Raw genomic sequence first — 23,011 nt, 5'->3', positions numbered from 1 at the left:
CCGTGTTATCTCCTGGCTTCCCTGGGTCAGAAGCTTGGCAGGGCAGCTGGGTTCCCTGCTGTGAGTCTCCCGAGGCAAAAGCCCAGGGATCCGGAAAGCAGCTTCCCTTCCCGGGGAATCCGCTCCCCTGCCCACTCAGAATGTTGGCAGAATTAATTTCCTTCTTACACCTTCCAAGTCTCCAAGCCACACACCAAACCCTTCTCGTGTTTCCAATCTGAGTTCTTCCTCTCTCCCCTGGATACAGCTGTGCCTGCAATCCATCTTCCTCTCTCAGGCTAGAGAAAACTCTGCTTTTTGAGGGCTCAGGGATTACACTGGGCCCCCCTGGAGCATCCGGGAGGCTGGCGCAATTTAAAGAGCAACTGAGTAGCCAGAGAGCTGCAAGGTCTTTCTCGGAGTGTAACTCACGGATCCCCAGGTGAGACCTCAGGGGCAAAGGTCATCGCGACATCTACATTTCACGTGAAATTCTGAATGTTCAATTATCTATCGACAGCTCTTCGAAATTTGTTTGAACATTTTGTGAGCCCAGGAGTCCACTGCTTGGGCCCGGCCACAGGCTTTTCAAGTGCATCCTCAAAACACCAATTTGGGTGCTGAAATCACACTCGGTTTTATGGGGTTGCACTTGCCTCAGGGGCACAGCACGGTGCAGCCCTGCTTCTCAGCGCATCGCTGGCCGGGGCAGGGCCGTGGGGCTTCCTGCTCCATCGTGTCATTCAGGGTCCCAGGTACGTTTTTTTTTTTTAATCTTGTGCATCGGCTGTGTTGTCAGGACTCACTCTCTTTTACAATCAGCCATGGATGGGGCAGAGGTGGGGGCTGGCGAAGTCACACCTGCTCTTAATTGCTTGAGCCTAATGTCACACATCATTGCTGCTCACATCCCAAGGGTGAGAACTAGTGATGGGGCTCCCGTGGGAGTAAGGTGTGGGGTGGAGAGACGGCTCTGGGGGGTACTCAGGAAGAAGAAGATGTAGGTATTCCTGGGCACCAGAAGAATCTGCTACAAAGACAAACGAGGCAATCCAAAACGTGCTTTATTACTGGAAAAAGAATTATAATGTCAGCACGATTTAAAAATCGTCAGACTCAGCCACAGAAAAGAATGAAATCACGCCATTTGCAGGATCATGGATGCGCCTGGAGATGATCATACTAAGTGAAGTCAGCCAGAAAGAGAAAGACGGGGGAGGGTCTAGCTCAGGGGTAGAGTGTGTGCTTAGCAGGCATGAGGTCCTGGGTTCAATCCCCAGTGCCTCCGCTGAAATAAATAAATACACCTAATCACCTTCCCCCAAAACTAGAATAAAGTAAAAATAAATTAAATAAAAAAAGAAAAAGACAAATGCCATATGATATTACTTATATATGGGAATCTTAAAAGAAGACACAAATGAACTTTTCTACAAAACAGAGACAGACTCACAGACGTAGAAAACAAATTCATGTTATTGTGGGGAACGGGGTGGGAAGGAATAAATCGGGAATTCCGGATTCGCAGATACTAACTACTACATATAAAATAGATAAACAACAGGGTCCTACTGTGCAGCACAGGGAACTGTATTCAACACCTTGTAACAGCCTATATTGAAAAGGAATACACATATGGATCAATGAGTCACTGTGTTGTACACCAGAAACCAATACAACACTGTAAATCAACTAGACTTCAATTAAAAAAAAAATCATCGTAGAAACAATGGACAATGGGAAATGCATCTGTGGATTTCAATTTGAGAAACTTTGAATTAAAAGCTATTTGGCCAAATACCCTTCCTCATAAAAGTGCAAGTGCTGGGGGTCGCTGTAAAAGTTAGTTTGACTCACAGAATGATGGATCGAAACACAACTCCTCAGAAACCTGGAAGCATCACCAAAAAAAGGGGGGGTGGCCTCTGTAGTGGAGGAAACACTGCCCCTGTGATCAGCCAGGAGGCGTTCGGGGCACACGAGCGGTCGAAGCCGGATGGGAGCCTGAAGCTCCCCCCCCGCCCCGGACGCCTCCTGCGATGTGGGAAAGGAGAGTTTTCATTCTGGACAGGGTGGAGCCGGGAGACCCGGGATGTCGGCTGGACCCCACCCGCAAGGACGGGGACCACAGAGCAGGACGGCGCCGAGGAGGGCAGCAGGAACGGAGCCAGCATCGTGAGCCGGGGTCCGCTCCTCAAATCGCTTCTTTGGGGAAGACTTCGAAGGCGGTTTTCTCTGCTCAGCACCCCAAACGTCCTGATGGAGTCAGAGCTGCCTCCGAGAACGGTCCTCTCCATGAACGGTCACCAGCCTCCCTCATTAAGTGACAATGAAGATTCTGCCCACACAGAGCGCTGTGTGCTGGCCTTCGGGCAGGTCTTGTCTCAAGTAGCAGAGAAACAGAAGTGAAGAAATAAGGACAGGGCAAGAGCTTTGCTTGAAGAGAATCGTCGTGTGAGCTGTTAAGGTCAGTGTCATGCGAAGTTGACTCTCATGGGAAGACATTAGCACGCAGGAGGTTCACCTGCCGGGGCCCCCAGGATGGACACCTGCAGAGGTCGGTGGTGGTCGTTGGAAGAGGCGGAAGGGGTCTGTGTTGTAGCATCAGCACCCGGCCTCAGCGAATCCCGGGGGAGCGTGGAAGCAGCCTCCCCGCGAAGAGAGGTAATGTGGCCACAACTCCTGGAGAGGGCAGGCCGCTGTGGGGTGTCACCAGGATGCACAGCCAGCATCTGGGGAATAACGCCTTCCGTCTTTAAAGGAGGGTCCGCGTGGCGCATCACAACAGCTGCTAACCGCAGGGAAATGCTGCTTCCCTTGCAGGCAGCATCCCTGAGCGTCTTCCCCAGCCTCCCGCGGCATCTCTGCCCACAGACGCCCCTCCCCATTCTCAAACCTGGCGAAGCTGTCTTTGGATGGGAAACCCACTCGGTGGGGGCATGTGCTGAGGCTGGGGGAGAAGGCAGAAGGCAGGCAGGAAACAGCCTCTCCGACTCCCACCGGGGCTCTGCTAAACACCACCTACCCTCATCTTTCACTTCTTGAAATCCCAGTCCAAATGCTTGTCACTAGTGGGTTTTGTGAAGGTGTCACACGGACAAGAGCAACGACAAGTTGGTGCTCATGCCCTCTCCATGGTCAAATAGGTGCGCTGGCTCCATCCTGGGGGGCGTTCTCTGTTAATATCCAGAGCAGCCACAGTCCCAGACTGGACCACACTGCAGGAAAGTTCCACAGTGTCCCCTACAAGTCCTGGCCACGGTCAGGAGCATCAGGAGTAAGTATCTGGGAGAGGGTGCAGCCCGGTGGTAGAGCGCGTGCTTAGCATACACGAGGTCCTGGGTTCAATCCCCAGTACCTCCTCGAAAAATAAGTAAATAAACCTAATTACCTCCTCTCCTCCCCCGCAAAAAAAAATCCCACCAAAATAATTAATTAATTAATTAAAAGAATAAAAATCAAATCAAGTGTTTATAGCAGGCATCCTTTTCAAAACAGAATTCTTTGGAAGTCATTAGGATATGACTGTCCCAGGCGGACAGTGGTGCTTTGCAACGGGGAAAAACAAAGCCAAACTGGCCACAGAGAGGTGAGGTCTTAGCGGCAGGACTTAGGGGGAGAAACAGGAGCACACGCTTGCCGGGGCCCCGTGCTCCCTTCCACGGCTTCCCAGAGGAATGTCGGCAGATTCTGGATTCAGCAAGTTCCAGGGAGACAGAAGCCGGAACCCAGGGGACACGTCACCAAGGACGGTCAGATACAACACAGGATGAAACAGCACAATTTCAATTTCAGAGAAACGGCAAATGCATTTTCAGTATAAGTACGTCCCGAACATTGTGTGGGACACATTTACACTAAAAATAAAACAAAGCGGCACTGTTTATCCGAAATTTAAATTTACTTCGGCGACCAGTCGCTTTACTGGCCAAAGCTGCAGACCTAGGTGGAAGATGAAAAAGGCCACTCGTTGGCATTTCAGCCAGATTCAAATTTCAGTAGTGTGGACTCTGGATTGAAGTGTGCCCCCATTTGGATTCTAACATTTCCACTGGCGATATCAATTTCTTTGGCTCAGTGAATTTCACCCCATTCAAATTTCAACAGCCCCATCTGGAAATTGGCTTTCATGACACTCTCAATCAACCAAGATGCGTTGCTACAACAAACAGTCCCTCCAGCTAATGGCTTAACACCAGGAAGGCTTATTTCTCATGCACATCAGGGTCTAAGTGGTCAGTGACTGCCCCCCGGGGTGGCACAGGGGCCCAGGATGCTTCTCCCACTGTCAGTTCTCGCGTGGGTCCTCATCAGCTGGCCAACACGTGGCGCGCCTAAGCCATGACTTTTATTAGGCGTGTGTATCACACCTTAAAATATGTTTTAAAACTTCCTGGCACAAAGGAAGATGCATCCTAGACCTCGCCTGTTACGGTAATTATTTAAATTGTTATTATACCATATCGTTGTGTTGCTAGAAAGATTACGCCCACCGTTTTTGGTTTTTTTTTTTCCACCCCAAGGTAATAGAACATTGTGGGTAAGAAAGCCGTGTTCCTGAGCTCAGATTTGAGAAGGGGGACATTCTCTTTCTTCTCTGCAATGATGTAGCCACTTCTGTACCATTTCTGTGATGGCTTCCAAAGTGGCCCTGGCATTTATCCCAGCAATAATGAAATGTGGTCTGTGCCATGCCCAGGGGTCACCCAATTGTCTGCTTTTTTTGTGCTGGGATAATACATAACAATCAGAAAATGAGCCTCACAGCACAACGGAGAAGGGGAAGGAGGCTTGCAAGCCCTGGGAACAATGATCAGGATTTTGCTCCAAAGCACCCACCATGTGGGCTCTCTGAGGATGCGAACTGGGGAAACAGAGGGGAAGAAAGTTCACAATAAAATGGACAAAGAGAGCAACATCGTAAGCATTATTATTTGCTACATGCATATAATAGAGATACATTATATAATATGTACTATGTATCATATGTCATATCTTATACCTTATATATATAATACATTTGTTATAATAAATTCCTTGGTTGAAAGACAAGTTAATTACGAAAAAGGACAAATGTCTAATTGGCCCCGTGGCTGAAAGTCGGCTGTGACCAAGGGAAATGTTTCATAGCAAAGATGATTTAGTGATGCCAGTTTACCAGGTCTTAAGTCTTACAAATCACCCCCGATTGAAAACTGCTAGAAATATAACACAGCCTCCCAGGAATAGACTAAGCAATGTATTCCTGTGTCCCCATTTTTGGGCTGAAATTCCCGTGGCCTGGGAAACCCTACAGGCATGGGAAAGCCGGGCCAGTGAGTCACCCTTACTCAGGAAGAGGTGATGTGTTTACCCAGAGAGCAGGAACGCCAGTGGTGACTTGCAAACTGTGGCATTTGCGCATTCAGAGTTTCTCCGTCCATCTGTGCGTGTGGCCGTTGCTTTCCCTGGGCTGGGAGCATCTGGGGGCAGAGATAGGGACATACGCATCTCTGTGCTGGGGATACAGGGGGCCTGGTACGGGGCCAACACTCGTTAAAAGTTCATCTCAATTATAAATGGCACTTAATTGAATGGATTCATATAGAAATTAATGACATTCAGTTGGGAAGAACTCCAGGCTCAGGCTGTGAAATGGGAGCTGTCCAGGGTCTGAGGCTGCGGCCCCAATGCCCTTGACAGGCCTTGCTGCTTTTAACCCCTCACTTTGAGGGGAGCTACCCAACCCGACCTCGAGTCTAGGGCCCGGCCAGGGACCCAAGTGGCTCTCAGGGGACATCAGGCATTCCTTCCCCAGGCAGGAGAGAAGATGAGGGCTTAAAAAAAGACATTTCTCACGGCTCTTTGATTCACTCAATACCTCAAAAAGCTTGCCTTTCACTTTAAAAGGTTCAAAACTGACCGGCAAGAGCCTGCAGCAAAACCACTCTGGCGCTAATGGTGAGATGGCTGCAGGCGGGCAGCCTCCCGGGGCCGTGCTGTGAGGCGCGGGCAGGCTTCAGGGGTGGAAGTGCGTGTTCATTTCTAATGACAATGTGATCTGTGAAGTCACAAGGGCAATTTATACAAGCGAACAACAGAAAAGGAGAAACATCACAGATGGTCCCTACGTCCTCCTTACCAGAACTTTTCGAACCAGGACGCCCCTACCCTCCCTAGACGGAATATAACTATAATGTGTGTGTGTGTGCGTGTGTGTGTTTCTTAAATTGTGAATATGTATATTGTTCGCATCATTTTTGGAAAGAAATGCACTCACACAATATACATCTATACCACCATGTAAGCACCAGGATTTGCACTTTGCCCAGACCAGCTTTTCCCAGCAGTAATGAATGATACAAAACCCCTCTGCTGAAATCACCAGACTGACAGAAGTACCGATAAAATGAAGACCAGAAATACAGAAAACCATGAATTCAATTTAGACTCAGAACAATTTAAGAAAACAGTTCTAACTAAATCAACCGAGCATTTGAGAAGGTTTCGCTCTCACCTACCAGCAAGCAGACTGATTGCTGAGAAACAGCGACCAGAATAACTGCCATCTTTCCTTTATTTTTTTACTTCCATGTTTTCTCTAAATTTAAAAGCTCAGACTGAATATTAATATTGTGTCTTTCCATCTTTCTAGCTTAAATGTTGAAAATGAATCAGTCAGACGAATGTTTTTTGTTTTAAAAATTCCTCCAGCCATGTGATTTTAAACTATCTCAAGAAAAAAAGAAAAAAGAGGGGACACCAAGAAACACAGCCAAAAACCAAGAGGTGAGTAAGAATGTTCTCAGATCTTTTCAGTATTTGATGGGGATCCTGGCTGTGAGCACTTTTAACTGCACGGACTTTACCTAATGTGATGAATGGCCAGAGCTTAAAGTTATGGAGATTCATTTGTCTGGCTTTTTTTTTTTTTTTTTTTTTTCTCCAAAACCTGCTTGGTGACTGGAGGAGGGCTGTTTGCTGTTGGATGTTTAAGCCAAACCCTCCTTAGCGACCTGCTGCAGACTCCTGCCCTGGAAGGCAGGAGGTGGATGGCTGAGTGAGGAGGAAGCTGATTGGCTGGACCAGCTCCAGGTCTGGAGGGGACTTTCTGCAGAGGAGGAGGAAAGCATGTGTTTCATCCTTCGCCTGAGATTCCACCATCCCGATCCAGAGAGAGAGAGAGAGAGACCCCTCCTCCGTTCATTGTCCTGGGACAAGACTCAGGGAGGGAAGATACCCTCCTGATGACAGCCTCTCAGAGAAACGGCAGAGCTGGGCAAGGCCACGAACCAGGAGCAACGATCAGCTCTTGACTTGTGAGGATGCCAGCTCTGTCTCTAACACACCCGGGAAGAGCCTGGAAGAGAAGGAGGAATGCAGGCTGATGCAGTGTGTGTGTGTGAGGGAAACACAAGGCAAACTATAATGAAAAAATAGGAAAAAGAATATATATATAAACTCAATCACTATACTGTACACCAGAAATTGACACAACATAGTAAATCAACTCTACTTCAATTTAAAAAAAATTAAAAATAAATAAATAGGAACAAGCAAACCTCTGGGCACAGTGATTATCCGCATCATCTGTGATTTTCCTACATGCAGAAATGCCCGGATAAAGACTTAGAATCATCCACACTAAAATATTAAGACTGGTCATCTCTGAGTTGGACACACCATGAGGTAGAAACATACCAAGTTGAATTATTTCTATTAGATGGCAGTTTAATTTTAATTTAGCATATTTTATATTTATTTTTAGACCTTTTGCCCTGTAGTCCTTTTTCAATTAAAATGTCTAATTCTAGTGTTTGTATACGTTTGTGTGGGGGCATTCCTTGTAATAAGTAAAAATCCATTTAAACCGACTTTCTTTAAAATGAAAACAATGCTGTTTTCTACACAGGAACAGTGAAAGGCTCTCACACTGTTTGCCAGAACGACTGCAGGTCACGCAACTCACCCACGGGTGCTCACGTCAAATGGCCAACCTCAGAGCACCGATCAGCTGTCGTGCAGAAGAGCAGCGGGGGCGGGGATGGTGCAGACCTCAGAGGGGCACATCTCCTCCTCTGGAAATGCTGATCACGCATCAGCTAAATGCAACTTGTCTACCGACAGGTGGCAATAAACTCCCCTACTCTTTAGCAGAGAGGGATCCATGCTCGCCACCACGGATTCCAGGGGCCCGTGCTCCCCTGGGAACCTCAGACGGGTCCCTGGTCAAGGTGCCTCTAACCCCTCCCTCCACCCATCCCCCATCCCCGAGAGTGTCCATCTGCAGTGTCATCACCTCTCCAGGACAATGTGGTGTCTCCAACATCTGGGGTATATAAATCATACCTACATATGTGTACATATGGTGTATGTGGGTATGTGTGCACATACATGTTCCTATCACCTAAATATATATATACTCCTATACACACACACACACATACATATACATGCCTGTATACTATATCTATCCATTCCTATATATAGTATGGATAATGGATCATTAGCTCTCTGTGGGTTTTATCAGTCTCAGAGCTGAGAGAAAAATGCACATAAAGGGAAAGCAATCAGCCAACAGGAGCCTGGCCCAGACTCCAACATCTTACTAGGATCACAGCTGGCTCACTGTCCCCCCAACTCCAGCCACGCTCCTCTCCGCCTTTGCATCTACCTTCATGCATAATTTATGGGTGAAATTAATAGAAACCAATCAAGCAAGGCTGTGCACACAGTGCCGTGTTCGGCGACAGATGTTCCTGATAACGATCATGTTAGAGTAATCACAACACGGAGAAAAACGCCTGGTCACCAGTATTGGATGCGGAGCGCTAGCAAGACTGATGGGCGCGCCGGTAACCCCGCCAGCGAGGGAGCTCGGAGGCTGCTGCAGGCGGGCCTGCTGCCGTGGGAGCCGCCAGCCCCACTCCCTGAGCCTCCGCTTCAGTTTGTGCCCATCCTGGGGGAGTTGTTCTGGGAGAAAGTGGGGAGGCGCGTGCTTCTCGGGCCGTTGAAACAGACTTCAGCCAGTTACCTGTCCGCCTCTGGGCCGGAGGATGGGGAGCTGCCCCCTGCCCGCTCCAGTGGCCCCGACTGCAGGTCTGCGCTCCTCCTGCAGAGCCAGAAGGTCACCCTTGCGTAAGAGAGAGGCGGGTCCGAGGCCTCATCCCACCACGGCCCCTGCGATGGGATGTTACGGACTTTTCTGCACCTCTCAGCCCCTGGGTTTCGTCATCCACGACGGGTTACAGGGTGTCACACAGGTGAGGCACTCAGGAGAGCACGTGGCCCACAGCCAAGGCCCCAAGGTCAGCTGAGGTCACTCTTACATTTTCTAGGGAGCTTCCAACACGCCCAGCTGCGTGCCCTGTAACAACACGAGACTCCTTCACCTCGTGATGGAATCAGCTAGAGAAACAAAGAAGAGTTTGGGTTCGGTCCTCACACTCGTGAAAGGCCTCTCAGAATCATTACACTTTTGAAGCCGTCTCCAAAGGAAGGCGCGAGCCCACTGATGGAATCACACAGGGTGGATTGCTCCAAGACCCTTTCATCGTGACACTTAAAACCGTAACGCGTGGCCCCAGCTGCGCGTCCACCTGCAGGACCAGGCGCCGCGCGGTGCATTCCCGCCCTTCGGCGCTAGAGGGCGCGCCCGCGCACAGCCCGCCCGGCACCGTCTCCAGAGACGCTCCAAGGGGCCGACAGGGGGCGCTGTAACAGGGACGGCCGGAGCCCAGCCCGGAGATGCAGAGCTCTCCGCCACCTGTCCCGATGCAGGAGGCTCCGCAGCCCCGGGACGTGGGCAGGGCGGGAGGGAGGTTTTCCCTCTTCCCAGAGGAAGAGACCCCACCTCTTCCAAATTCTAAGGGCGCCTTTTGCTTTGAGGAGGCTGGAGAGAGTGTTGCAAAGAGTCCAGTGATCTTTGCAAAATCCTCTCCCAGGATGTTTCCGAGGCAGGTGTCCCTGAAATAGAATCTCAGCTCTTTCCTTCGCTGTGCGACCTTGGACAAGGAATCCACCTCTCTGAACCTTGGTTCCCTCCACCCCTAAAATGGGGATAATACTATGCCTGGGTCACAGAGTTGGGGCGAGAGTTAACGGGCCCCTGCACCTGCAGGGCACCCACGTAGCAGCGCACCTGGTACATGGTAAATCCTCAACTATTATCTTATCATTATTAATGTTACTCTTATTACCTATCATTGCTACAATAGTATTATTACTATATGATTACTGTTACTGTATTATTGTTTTTATACATTGGGCTGCAGTCTGGCCATTCTAGACTCTTGCCTCAAAAGAAATGTTTCTTTGGTTAGAACAAGTGGTTCTAAAATGTTTTGATTTTTCACATTCTTTTTCTGTATTGTGGTATAGTTGACTTACAACGTTGTTTATCTATTTTATACGTAGTAGTTTGTATCTGCAAACCCCAAACTCCAAGAGGAAAAGGCGGGGAGAAGGTGTAATTTTACATTCTTAAAAGTTATCCAAGGGCCTAACGTGTTTCTGTTTACGTTACTCCCAGGCAATTGAATTTAGACCCACTTAAGTTGATTTGGCTAAAATACCTCTGTGGGCAGAGCATTGAGATAAGGACACGCAATTGCTGGCTTGAAAGATTCCTGTTGACTCCTTGTAGGAAAGAGCAAAAAAAGACAAAAGACAAAAGACAAAAGACAAAAGACAGCCTCCTTAAAGGTACTCTAGAAGGAAGGCCGTTCAGCCCCAGGGCCCCGGGCTGGGAGGCAGGGGCTTCAGATTCCGGCGCTGCCCCGAACTCCCGTGTGACCTCAGTGGGGTGCCCCGCCTCTGAATGTGTGCTCGGCTGCACACAGATCAGTGCAGTAGCATCTCTGTGGCTCCTGGTTCTTCCCATCTGTTAGAAGAGTATGGTATTTACACTGCTGGATGGGGTCTGAGGAAGTAGAACCCAGCAGTTACCAACCGAAGGCCCCTCAGAGAGAGGACACGGATTCTCAAAGGCCTCTGCTGGACCCTTGGTTCAGCCATTCACTGCACGAACTTCGCAGGTCATTCCTGACTCTTCTCCCAGGGGTCAGCGTGTGGTGACATTAAGGGCAGGACACATGACCTGCAGCCAGAACCCCAGCCCAGAGCACTGCAGAGAGAGACATGGCCAGAGGCGTCTGTCACCTGGAGCTCAAGGCCACCAGGGCCATGTTATGAAGGGAAAAGTGCCCAGAACTGATTGATCTCAGGGTCCGGTCGGCAGGCAGGTCTCTCTCTCCCTCACGGAGCCCTCCTCCAGCTGAGCAAGGTCACATGTCCCCTGCAAGGGCTCTGGATAACGGAAGACTGGACCATGTCCTGGCTCCGTGTGTAGCTGTGTGATGCTGACCCAGGGGCCTCACCTCCGAGTGCCCCCTCCCTCCTCTCCACCCCGCCCCACCCACCGTGCTCACCCTCAAAGCTCATGGCAAGAGTGTAAATTGTGAACCAGGTTCCAAACACCAACGATAAAAAGCCTCCAGGAGACGCCGGCACAGGGGCCGCAGCGGACCCTGCCTGATGCCCGACACGCAGTCACAGACCCGAGTCTCCAGGACACCCCCGACCGAGGCCTGAGCAGGGCCGGACGGAGGGGAGCAGGTGGGAGGCGGCCGGAGACGGGCAGGAGGGAGCCCGGGGCTCTGCCTCCCGAGGGACCGAGGCCGGTGGGGCGGGGGTGGGGGTTGCAGGGCTACACCCGGCTCGTTCCAAGACTTCCCCGCTTTAGGCAAAAACAACTCCACTGTGTTCGTTCTTAATTAGCGATGCTAAAGGTGGGGGACAAAGGATGGCGTTAACACTGGCACCGCAGTGATGCTGAGGGGAGCTGGGGGACGGGGAAGCGGCAGTGCCCGCCCTCCGGCCAACAGGAAACACGCGACACGTCTCCACTGAGGGCGGGACAGTGGAAGCCCCGTCACCTGCAGAGAGAAGGGCGGACCGGGCAGCCACGTCCCCGCGGCCTGACGGCGTGTCCTCAGCTGCCCGGCCCCCGGGGAGGGGCGAGGGGAAGAGGGTCACGCCCAGAAACAGAAGGTCACTGTTTTCTGCAGGAATGTTTGCCAAGCGTCGCCGAGACAGAGGGAAACGGGCGTAAGCCTCCTCAGGACTCCTCTCCGTCTCCTTCCAGTAAAATCAGGGCCCGTGTGAGCGGTCCCCTGGGGGCCCGCGGGGCCCACGGCCGACCAGGGCCCTCCTGAGACACATCAGTGCCGACGGACTGCTCTGAACCGACTTCATCAACTCGGTGGGGCCTCCCAGGTCCTCACGCCACCTCGCCTGTGACTGGGTCACCTCACGTCAGGTTTACCTGCTCCTACGGAGCACGACAGACGGAGAAGGTCAGACTAACAGCCCTGGGCGAAACGCATCTCCACATCTCTGTCAACTGGATGGCTTGCCAATATTGCAAAGTCAAAAATCTGACACAAAAATCTGGATTTTTGGAAACATCTGTCCTTAACTGAGAGATGAAACAGGAAGGGGCTGTTTGTCCTATGAATTCGGATACACAGTGGACTAATGTTAATTCAAAACTCACCAAGTCCAGACACTTAAACCCCTCGGGGCCTCAGCTTCCCGGGCTGTAAAATGGGGATAATGCTGGTGCCCGCTGTGCAGGGGCGCTGGGCGGGCTGGGTGCTGCGGTGTTTAAAGCAAGTGGAGCAGAGCCTGGCCTGGTGTCGCCGTGTGTGCGGCTGTTCTTACTGCTCCTTCCAACAGACACTGCGGACAGGAGGAGAAGGGAGGCCGGGACCTGTCCTAAAAGGGGCAAACCTGCCGCCAGCGTGGGGACACACAACGCGCTGAGCCCCGGACCCCTGAGGGGGTGCAGAGCGGCAGGAAGGAGGTGTCTGCACAGAGCAGGGGCCCCTGAGCTGAGTCCAGAGGACAAATGGGGTTCCTCCGGGTGCAGAGAGCCAGGGAGGGAGGGAGGACAGGAAACAGCACGAGCACAGGGGAAATATGCGCAAAGCCTCCGCCTGTCAGGGACCCAGGTGGGTCCCGTGCTCCTGGGACACAGCGGGATGAAACCTCCCCTGAGGAATGACCCCCCCACTGTCTCGTGCCGGGTCCACGAGCTTCAGGCTAAGCTGATCCCACATCCAGCCCCACAGGTGGACGTGTGACCCAGGCAAGGCCAATGCACATATTCTGTTCTGTGACCACAAGGCTACAAGACCAAGAGTGGACACTGGACCCAATTCTGATCAAACCTGGGACTCCTATTGGAGGCGTAAGAGAAGAGAAGCTTTATTTTTTTTTTTAAACTTGAATAAGAAATGACATAAACCTCTGGGTGTTGGAGACCAATATATAGAAAGTCCAGGTGAGTATAAATAGAAGATAGAGGCTGTGGGGGGAGGGTGTAGCTTGGGTAGAGCGCATGCCTAGCATGCACGAGGTCCTGGGTTCCAGCCCTGGCACCTCTGTCAAAAAAAAAAAAAAAAAAAAAAAAGACAGAGGCTATCGGAACGAAGGGCTGGAGAGGAACCGATTCCTCCTGAGCTTCTGACCTAATTTTGCCTGAAGCCATCACGGCCCCTTTTAGTCACTTGAGCCAGTGGACTTTTTCTTCCCTGCCTCAAGCAAGTGAGAGGATTTGAAACAACGACATTTGCCTGAAAGCTTAACCAAGGAAGTCACTCCCCTCTGCATTCTTTTTCTTTCTTGGGAGCTAAAAATGGTTCCTTTATAACATTCACTGTTGGACTCTAAAAGGCACCAGTCTGCTCCGTGTTCCAGAGGATGGCTCTTGAAAGACCTGAAAGGAGCTGTCACGTCTCCCTCCCTCGTCACCTCTCCCTGGGTCCTTTCTTCTCATCCGCAGGCTAAGCACTCACACTTGCTTCCATCACTGATCCTGTGCTTTGACTTCAAGGGCCTGCAGCCCCCAAGACGCTCTCTGACAGAACACAACCCAATTTCCAGCATCCCTCTTATGCCCAGAAAGTTACAGAATTCTACTCACAGAGTGAGCTCTATCCTCTGTCGCTTTTGCTCTTCTAGAGGCCAGGGGGCAAGAAATGTCTCTTTCCTCTGAAACCTACTATTGGGAAAGGAGCAGCGCAGGTGAGAGGAGAGATCTCAAGTGTCCCTCAGCCTTTGTGCGGGGACGAGAGGGAGTGGTGGAGCGTGCAGACCCGCCCTCTGCACAAGGTACTGACCCATCATCTCCGGACCATCGTAGCCCAGTATTTTCCTCTGAAGATCGGGCTGTCTTTTCTGGCAGGAAAGTCCCATCTTTCTGCAGCTATAAGAGTGACCAAGGAGCACCTAACGACTGTTTTCCAAAATGATGTGATCGCTCAAGTTGGGCAGAGGGGATTTTGAGTATGTTTCTGTAGAGGAGAGACAGTCAAGTAACGTGGTCACAGCATCTCAGCCCTCCACGAATTTGGACTCTCCTCTGCAGGGCAGAGCCCTCCAGGGCAGGGGAGTGGGGACCCCACCCTGAGGGGAGCTCCACACCAGGCTCCCAGGAGGAACAGGCTGAGGGAACTGCGGAGGGGGGCCACCTGTGTGAGCCCATGACAGCATCAGCGCACGGATGCCGCCTGCACGGGGGTGATGCGGAACGTGCATTGTCAAAGGCAACCAAGGGCAATGGATCAATATTTTTCATTCTGTGCAGATGAGTTTGGATGACTTGGCTCTGATCTTTCCAGGCTCAGAACGCAGAAGGTGTTGGACTTTTTTCATCAAACCTGCCCACCGAGCACAAGGCCTGCCCAGAGCCCCAGGGCAAGGCCATGTGTATCTGAAGCTTGTCCACCTGCTGTCTCCAGGGGGAGAACGGGCACCCCCAGCCCAGGAGGCAGGCTGCACCGAATCTGGGTTCCTGAGGACTCATTTCTTTCTTTAATTAGGCCTCACAGACACATCAACTCTTCCCTAACAAAACCACCTCTGGCTGCAGGCACAGCCCCCTGCAGGCACAGCCCCCTGCAGGCCACAGCAAGAAGGAGGCAGCCCCTCCCAGATCTTCTCCACCCCGGGGGAGACACAGCGGCCTCTTCTGTCCACCACAGAGTCCTTCAGCTGGGGCCCACGTTTCACTTAACCTCTGAACAGGAGCCGGCCGATTGTAAGGACGGCCGGCCGGACCTCAGCGTTGTTGTGGTTTTGTGCTGTGTTGGGTTACCGTGTTGTGTCGTCTAATGAATGAAGAGGACCTGGGGGCTCTCCTAGCAACGTAAAGGAGAAAGGCTAGTTCTGAAGATTTCTGTCCTTCCTCCCTGAGTTCTCTGCTGCAGAAGGAAACTGCCAACCAGGGTGCCAGGAGAACACAGGCAGAAAGTCTAAATTTGGTGATTCAAACAGATTCCCACAAAGATATGAAAAAAAAAAATTCATGGGCTGATTCCTGGCTGAATTTGGAATCATAAATCCAGCTAATCAGAACGGAGAACCAGCAGAAATGTCCCCTGACCAGATGCCCCAAGCTGTGAGCTGTGTCCCACTGGTACCCATGTGAAGTCAGGGGCACATGGATGTATGTCTTCCAAATAGTCTTTGAATTTAATGTATACGAAGAAAAGAAAAAGTCGATCAAACGCATGATTTTTCTGTCATGTAGTGAGGTTGAAGTTGATCTTCCTTCCTTCCTTCCTTCCTTTCCTTCCTTCCCTCCCTTCCTTCCTTTCCTTCCTTCCTCTTTCCCTTCCTTCCTTTTCTTCCTTCCTTTCTCTCTTTCTTTCTCTCTTTCCTGTGTTTAAAGTGTGTTTTTATTTCGCTCAGCCTGTTTTGCAGAAACCACGGTCAATACCTTGTCATTCAGAACATGTGAAACCTTCTAAGTTATTTGGCATCAGTTTTGTAACACACACCACATAAAGTTGATTTGTAAGTTGAAAAAAGTGAATCATGTAAAGAAAAACTATGCTGAGAAATAACATGTGACATGAGGCGTTGGCAAAAATTATGAAGGGCGTATGCGGAGGTGGGGGGTGGGGGGATGACTTCTGCTCGAGACTGAGGCGGGGTCCCCATCCCGGGGAGGGAAGCAGCGGCGAGCAGCCTCCTCTGATCCCCGGAGAGCCCCCCCCCACCACCACCACCACCGCGCACTCACTCCCCGGGGTCCTCCCGCCTCCGCCCCTCGGGCCCCGGGACGCCCGGAACACGCCCGGGACGGCGGAGGAAGGGGCAGGAGCGGCCCGGGCGCGGGGGTCTGGGCGTCCAGCCCGCGGTACCTTGACGACGTCTTCGTCCGCGGACCTGCACTCCACAGCCTCCGACACGTCCACCACGGCGCCGTCCTCCTGCACCGCCACCACCTTCACGGGCACCGAGACCGCTTTTCCGGTGAGGATGGCCGTGTTCAGCAGCTCCGCGTCCTGCGCGGGGGAGAAGGGGGCGCGCGTGAGCCCCGGGCCGGCCGGAGCCCCGGGGGCCTCGCCATCGGGCGCCTCCCACGTGCTGGCCCGCGGAGGTCGTCCTCCTCGTGACCCTGTGACCTCTTCCCGCACAACCCGTTCAATTGCATGTCTGTTTCTGGGCATGTCAGGAAGTTACTCCTTTTCCCCGCCCTGCGTTTCCCGCCCAGTTTTCCTCCCAGCTATGTTAAGCCAACTCGGTATCCATCCTCCTTCTTTGAATAACAACCTTCCATTGTTCGTTCGTCCCACGTATGTCCAGATCTTCCTGCGCTTTTGATGGGGGACGGGGAGGGGGGTGCGAGGGGGTCCCAAACCAATAAACCCATCCTAAGTTGAAAATACCATCAAATTGAAAATGCATGTCATGCTCTGCCTTTCTCTGCCACAGGGACAGTGACGCTGTACCAGCCCGGGTCCCGGCGTGAGGACAACACAGAGTGAGGGCCCAGCTGGCAGGGGCGTGGGGACTGAGAACCCGGCTACCTACCTCTGCTGTTTTAACGATGAAAACTCAGGGATCACGGGTAACATTTGCACTTGGACTTGGTCATCTCAGTTTAAAGACAGGAAAAAACAAAACAAAACAAAACCTTGCAACAAATACTACACATATTTAGTTAGGCTTTTAAAAAAAAACTTTTCCCCAGAGATAGGGGTTGGCTATTCCAAAATCATTTCGCGCATTGCAGGATTGGGAAACCCATCTATCGTGACTCGTAAGAGCGCCGTCTCTCGCTGACGGAGAACGAGTTACAAAGCACCTGACGCTGTGGCTGTATTGGAACTGGACGGAGAAAGACCGAACACACTCGCTTCTTCAGGGCAGGAGAGGCCAGACAGGGAGAGGGGGCCCGGGAGATGGTAAAGAAAACACACTTTTTTGCCTTTGTTTACATTCTATTTTTTAACAGCTTTATGGAGATGTAACTGCTAGACATGTTTTTAAACCAGTTAGACGGCTAAATAAAGAGACACAGGAAGAGAGACAGAAGGACGGTCGGGGGCGGGGAGGGTATACATGAGCTGAAACCCCGGCCCCTGCTCTGGGCATCCCGCGTGCCCCCGCTTCTGCTGACCCCATGCGCGCTGTTCCTTCATGCGTCTCAGCTCTGACAGCAGATGACAAGTAGAGAAGTATTTTGTCTAACCCTCTCCTGTACTGTACGTACTATTATCACTTCTCCAAAGCTCTGCTTCACTGCAGTGGTTCCTCTGTTGTCTGAAATACACCTCCTTACACATCTTGGGCCAAATGAAAACTGAATCAAGCTTCCGGTTGCCACAGAACCAGCAAACAGAGCACAGCTGCTCAATGAGAACCCGGACCTGATTAGCTGGCGTCGCCGAGAGACATGCCCCAAAGGAGAAGCAGAGAACTATGGAAACTCAAGTCCGCGGTCATGATTGCATTTGAATATGAATAAGCCCTTCTGTGCATGTTTGACTGTGAGCTGGCTGGTGCCGTGGTGACTTCACTGAGCGGCGAGGACCTTGGCTGGAGGCTCAGGGCTCATTCCCAACCTTATGGTCAGTCCTTAACCTTGGGGGGATGGAAAGAGGAGGGAGGGCAGAGCAGGGGTGAGAGGAAGATGAAGACAGAAAAGTACAGGGGGAGGGAAAGAGATGGAGAGAGAGAGGGAGATAATGTGAAGAAAAAGAGAGCATGGAGGGAGGGCATAGCTCAGTGGCAGAGTGCATGCCTAGCATGTGCAAGGTCCTGGGTTTGATCCCCAGTACCTCCACTTAAAACAGAAATAAATAAGCCTCATGACCTACCCCGCCAAAATTTTTGTTTAATTTTTTTTAAATTAAAAAAAAGTTTCAAAAATCTTTTAAATATTAAAAGAGCAAGAGAACACGTAAGTTTAAATGAAATCAGAAAGACTCAGAGACAGGCAGAGGGAACAAATGTGTGACAAACTGAGAACCGACATCAGAAACAAGGTGGTGAGACCCACATGGAAAGTCCTGGAGCTGACGGGGCAGAGGCAGGAAGTCCGCGAGGCCGGGAAGGGCAGATGGACAGACAGACAGAGGTACCAAAAAGACAGCACACGGAAAAAAACAGACAGGTCTTTCCACCTCACCAGGCAGGGGCTCTTGGTTCCCAACCAAGAGAAGAGCCGGCGTGGTGGCTTCCTGGTGGGCGTGTGGTGCAGTCAAGGTCTACTGACCACTGTGCTGTGTGACCGTCCAGCTCAGGCTGGACTAGCCCCGCCCCACCTCTGAGACGCACGTCCACGGTGCCAGGACCCTGGGGAGAGCACCCTTCAAAATGGGGAGCACGGGTCAGGGATTCTCCACCCGTAACATCTCCTGAGGCCTCCCGGTGGCCACAGACAACACAAGATTTGTGCAGCCGGCGCTGAGGCCTGTGGACAAGGGACACCAGGGAATACAAAAGTGTCCCCAAGTACTTAGGATGTGCAAGAACTGTTTGCACTTGGCGGGCCCTACGTATGTAATTCTCACACCGAGGACAACCTCTGCGTGGCCCCCCTGCACGAATGAAGCCATGAAGGCCGAGACAGTTTGCACCACATCCAGCTATGAGATGCTGGGCCTGGTTCTCGAACCCAGGTGGTCATGCTCTTAAACACTCTGCTAGTTGGCTTATCAACATCAAAATAGACGGGGGAAGGTACAGCTCAGTGGTAGAGCGCATGCTTAGCATGCATGAGGTCATGGGTTCAATCCCCAGTACCTCTGTTAAATAAAATAATAATAATAAATAAGTAAAAACCTAATTACCCCCCTCAAAAATAAAGTTTAAAAAAGTAAATAAAAACCATAATGATAGGACACTAATGCCTAAAACCCATTCACCACTTCCAACTGTGCATCATGGCGTAACGCACTTTGCACAAAATATGCCATTAATCCCCCGAGAGAGAGCCTTTCTTGAGCACTAGATCCCCTGCATTATTTACGCATCATCCACACTAATTTTTATAGCGATAACAACTCTCTTTATTCAATTTGCATATGATCTGTCTTGTCCATTAGATTAATTCCAGCCTTCTAGAAGAAGTGTGTGCTACCAGAATTTCCCTGTATGCCATCCATAGGGAAACAGACAAAACTTATACAAAATACCTGTATTAGGACCCGGCACGGTGGGTAACTCAAGCCTGTGCTGGCTGAGAGATGGACCAGCACCAGGGGAGCCCTCCAGCTGTCACAGCCGGGCGCCTGGTGGCCGTTCCCAGGCAGCAGCGCGCGGAGGAGGTAAGCGCACAGCAGTCGGGGGTCAGGCTCAGCGCAGGACGCGGAGAGTGAGGCTCAAGGTGGCTGAGGGATGCGGGCCGCAAGGGGGGTGCCCGCAGCGAGCACCTAACATCTTCAGAGACGGGCCCGTTCTTCTCCGCGGAGTGCTGGGTTATACTGTCTGCGTGTGCAGGAGCCTTCGTATCCCACTCTAGAAACAATAAACACAAACCTACGAGAGGAGTCCCCTTGACCAAACTGGGTTCTACTAAACGCAGGTGAGTTCAGTCGTGGCGTCACTTCATTACGGAGACGAGTCTGAATGTGAGGCCAGACCCGCCACACACCCGCTCCCCGCCCCCCAAAACTGGAACTCTTCGTACGACGACTTATCCGGTTCAGACTTTTTTAATGAAAAATGTACCAAGGGAAGATGTCATTTCGGGCAAATCTGACAGAACTGCAACATTTTTTTCAAAGTGTCTGAAATTTCTATCACTGGAAAACAAAAAAAAGTCTGAAAGAAAACAGCAAAAAGCAGAACTCAGCAAAAATGAACCCCAGCCTCCATGTCTCCTATGTTCACTTGTCAAGTGGAGCACTGTGATGTTCGGATCAAATCCAAGCTACTGTTATTAAAAAATACAAGTTATAGGACCTATTAGAACGTGTACTCTTTTTCTACATCATAAATTATTCACTATCTTTTTCTTAAAAGACAGAAGTCTATGAAAGTGACTGCTTTGCGTATTTATTATTATCTAAATTCTAATTCTAATTAATTCTAATGTGCTGCCCCAGCACTTACGAAGTGCATTTGAAGAATCAAATAACTGTTAGCTATAGATCTATTTTTGTCTTCACAGCTGTCTGCTGTTAAAGCCAACTTCGTTTCTTTTGCCTGAATCTTCAAGCATCTAAGTGGGCTGATTTCTCAGGAATGACCTATATTTTTCTAAAGAAACACACACACACACACACTCGCGCGCACGCGTGTGCAAACTCTTTGAACCTCTCTTAAATTTAAAGAAAAGAAAAATTCAGTCTTTCTCACGGACTATCAGTTCTCTGTGTCAGATAAATCAACATTCTTTGCCATTTGCAGAACAAACTCAAATTGCAAAATAATAGATCACCTGCTCTCTTAATTCCTTACTGAATCATAATATCCATTAACGTCTAATAAGAGCTCATCACACGAGAACTCTGGTTTGTCAAGACAATAGCTCCTAATCAGGCTGCCACCGTGAACTGGCTAAAATGTGGAGCCAGGCGGACAGCCCCGTCCGAAACCTCCGCACAGAGGTCCCCACTGCCATCTCTGCTGAGAAAAAAAAGTCCAGTGACCCCCCCAGGCATCCAGTAAAACTGCGTTAGCTCGGGAGACCCACACCACAAGTGGGGCTATTATTTCAATCTGCGTTTTCACCAGGAGGTCAGAGCCACTACAGATATGGTCAGGACATTATCTAATACTCTGGCATCACTTGAGAAGCAAAGTGTACAGGTTATTTTGTTAGACAGAGTTGGGGGTTTTGGAGGGTCATTTTTTTTTTCATTAGTATTTCTCTTGCTCAAAGGTGGTGCATCGTTTCACGTTTGGGTCATTTCTTCTTTTTATTTGGGGTTGGGCTTATTTATTTACTTAATTTATTTTTGGTGGAGGTGCTGGGGATGGAACCCAGGACCTCGTGCACGCTAAGCACGCGCTCTACCACTGACCTACACCCTCCCTGTCCTGGACAGTTTTAAATGAGCTTGAGTACTGATGTAGAACACAAAGTGACAGGAAATGTTTCTCCAAGGAAAGGAAGGGAAGATGGAGAGTTTCCTTCTTTTTCTCACAGAGACGATCAGACAAAAAAGGACCCGTTTAGCCTTTGGTTGAAATCATTCTCTTAGTTCAAGATGTCGATCTGACAGGTAAAATCGGACTCCAGTCACCTATTTAAAAAGTCATACATATATATATATAAAATAGATAAGCAAGTTTATACCATACAGCACAGGGAATAATATTCAATATAGCAGCTCACAGTGAAAAAGAATATGAAAATGAATATACGTATGTTCATGTGTGTGAAGCACTGTGCTGTGCACCAGAGACTGACACAACCTTGTAAACTGACTCTTCTCCAATAAACAAAAGTAGAAATAAAAAAAAAGTCACACATAGACATGTACGATTTGAATGTGAATTCTGTCTACAAAATGTATTATGCTCTCAAAAGTCCACACCTGACTTTAAGTTTTTGCACATAGAGTACATTTTGAATTTTATAAAAAACATTAATTTTTATTTTAAACAGTTCATATAGAACTGCATTCAGTGTTACAGACTGGGGGTCTTGCGGGATGCATAGTGAATATTTAAGGCTTGCAGGCCACGTGACTGTTGCAACTACTCCATTCTGCTGTTGCAGTTCAGCAGTGACAGGTAATACACAAACAGGCATGGATGTGTTCCAATAAAACTTTATTTACAAAACCAAGCAGCAGGCCAGACTTGGCCTGATGTTATAATTTGCCGACCTCTGCTGTCAATGATGGTCTTTCTAGATGCACCAAAACCACTTCTCCTTAAAGCTTTAGGGTCCCAGTTAGCTGTGACTCTCTCCTGTTTTTTGAGACATAAATCTTGGTGACATCACTTTCACATCCCACAAGAAATTCATCAAGGAATTGTCTCAGATCCCCCTTCGAATATCCAGACAGCGGCCCCTCCTGACCAGCTCCACCTCCGGAACGACATCCCTGACTTGAGCTACCATTTACTGCCACACAGTAAGTGCCACCGTCTTGGCTTTTGTCCTTAACTCCTGGTGGGTCTCGGTTCGATATGGCGGACAGAGCAATTCCATTAACATATCAATCTGATCTTGCTCTTCCCAAACCCTGTCTCACACAAAGAGGAAAGCTTTATACAAAGTCAAAAGCCCACCACGGGACCTACCAGGTCGGACATAATCTTTCCCCCTCTCCCTTCCTCACTAACTTACCGCCCTGGGTTTCCCTCATCCTCACTGGCCTGAATGCTTGCCCCGCACCCCCTTTGTCTAGCTGTCCAGTTTTCGTTTACTCATTCAACAGCCATCAACTCTCGTTTACGATTGTATGCTTGCTTAGATGATGATGTAATGAAGGCCCCTTCACACACACTGTCTGCGTCCACGTCCCTCATGTCTTGGCAGGGGCGGGTTCATCTTGCCCCTCTACCACCCACGGCTTGACCCAAAATGCACTGTTATAAAAAAGATGGGAGAGCAGTGAAAATAAAGAAGAAGACATAGGAGGGGAAAGTAAAAGAAAGAAGGGAAGGAAAAGAGTGGGATGACAGAGCAAAGGGGACAGGCAGAGGGGACACTCGTCAGAAGACGGTATCCATTTAGAAAGCCAACATGGCTGAAGTTGTTATTTCTGTCCTTTCTCAGCCTACTTCTTTCAACAAA

Source organism: Camelus bactrianus, chromosome 32 (assembly GCF_048773025.1).
Source record: "Camelus bactrianus isolate YW-2024 breed Bactrian camel chromosome 32, ASM4877302v1, whole genome shotgun sequence".
Taxonomy (NCBI): domain Eukaryota; kingdom Metazoa; phylum Chordata; class Mammalia; order Artiodactyla; family Camelidae; genus Camelus; species Camelus bactrianus.
The sequence above is the reverse complement of the archived record's forward strand: the minus strand, read 5'-3'. Positions refer to the sequence as shown.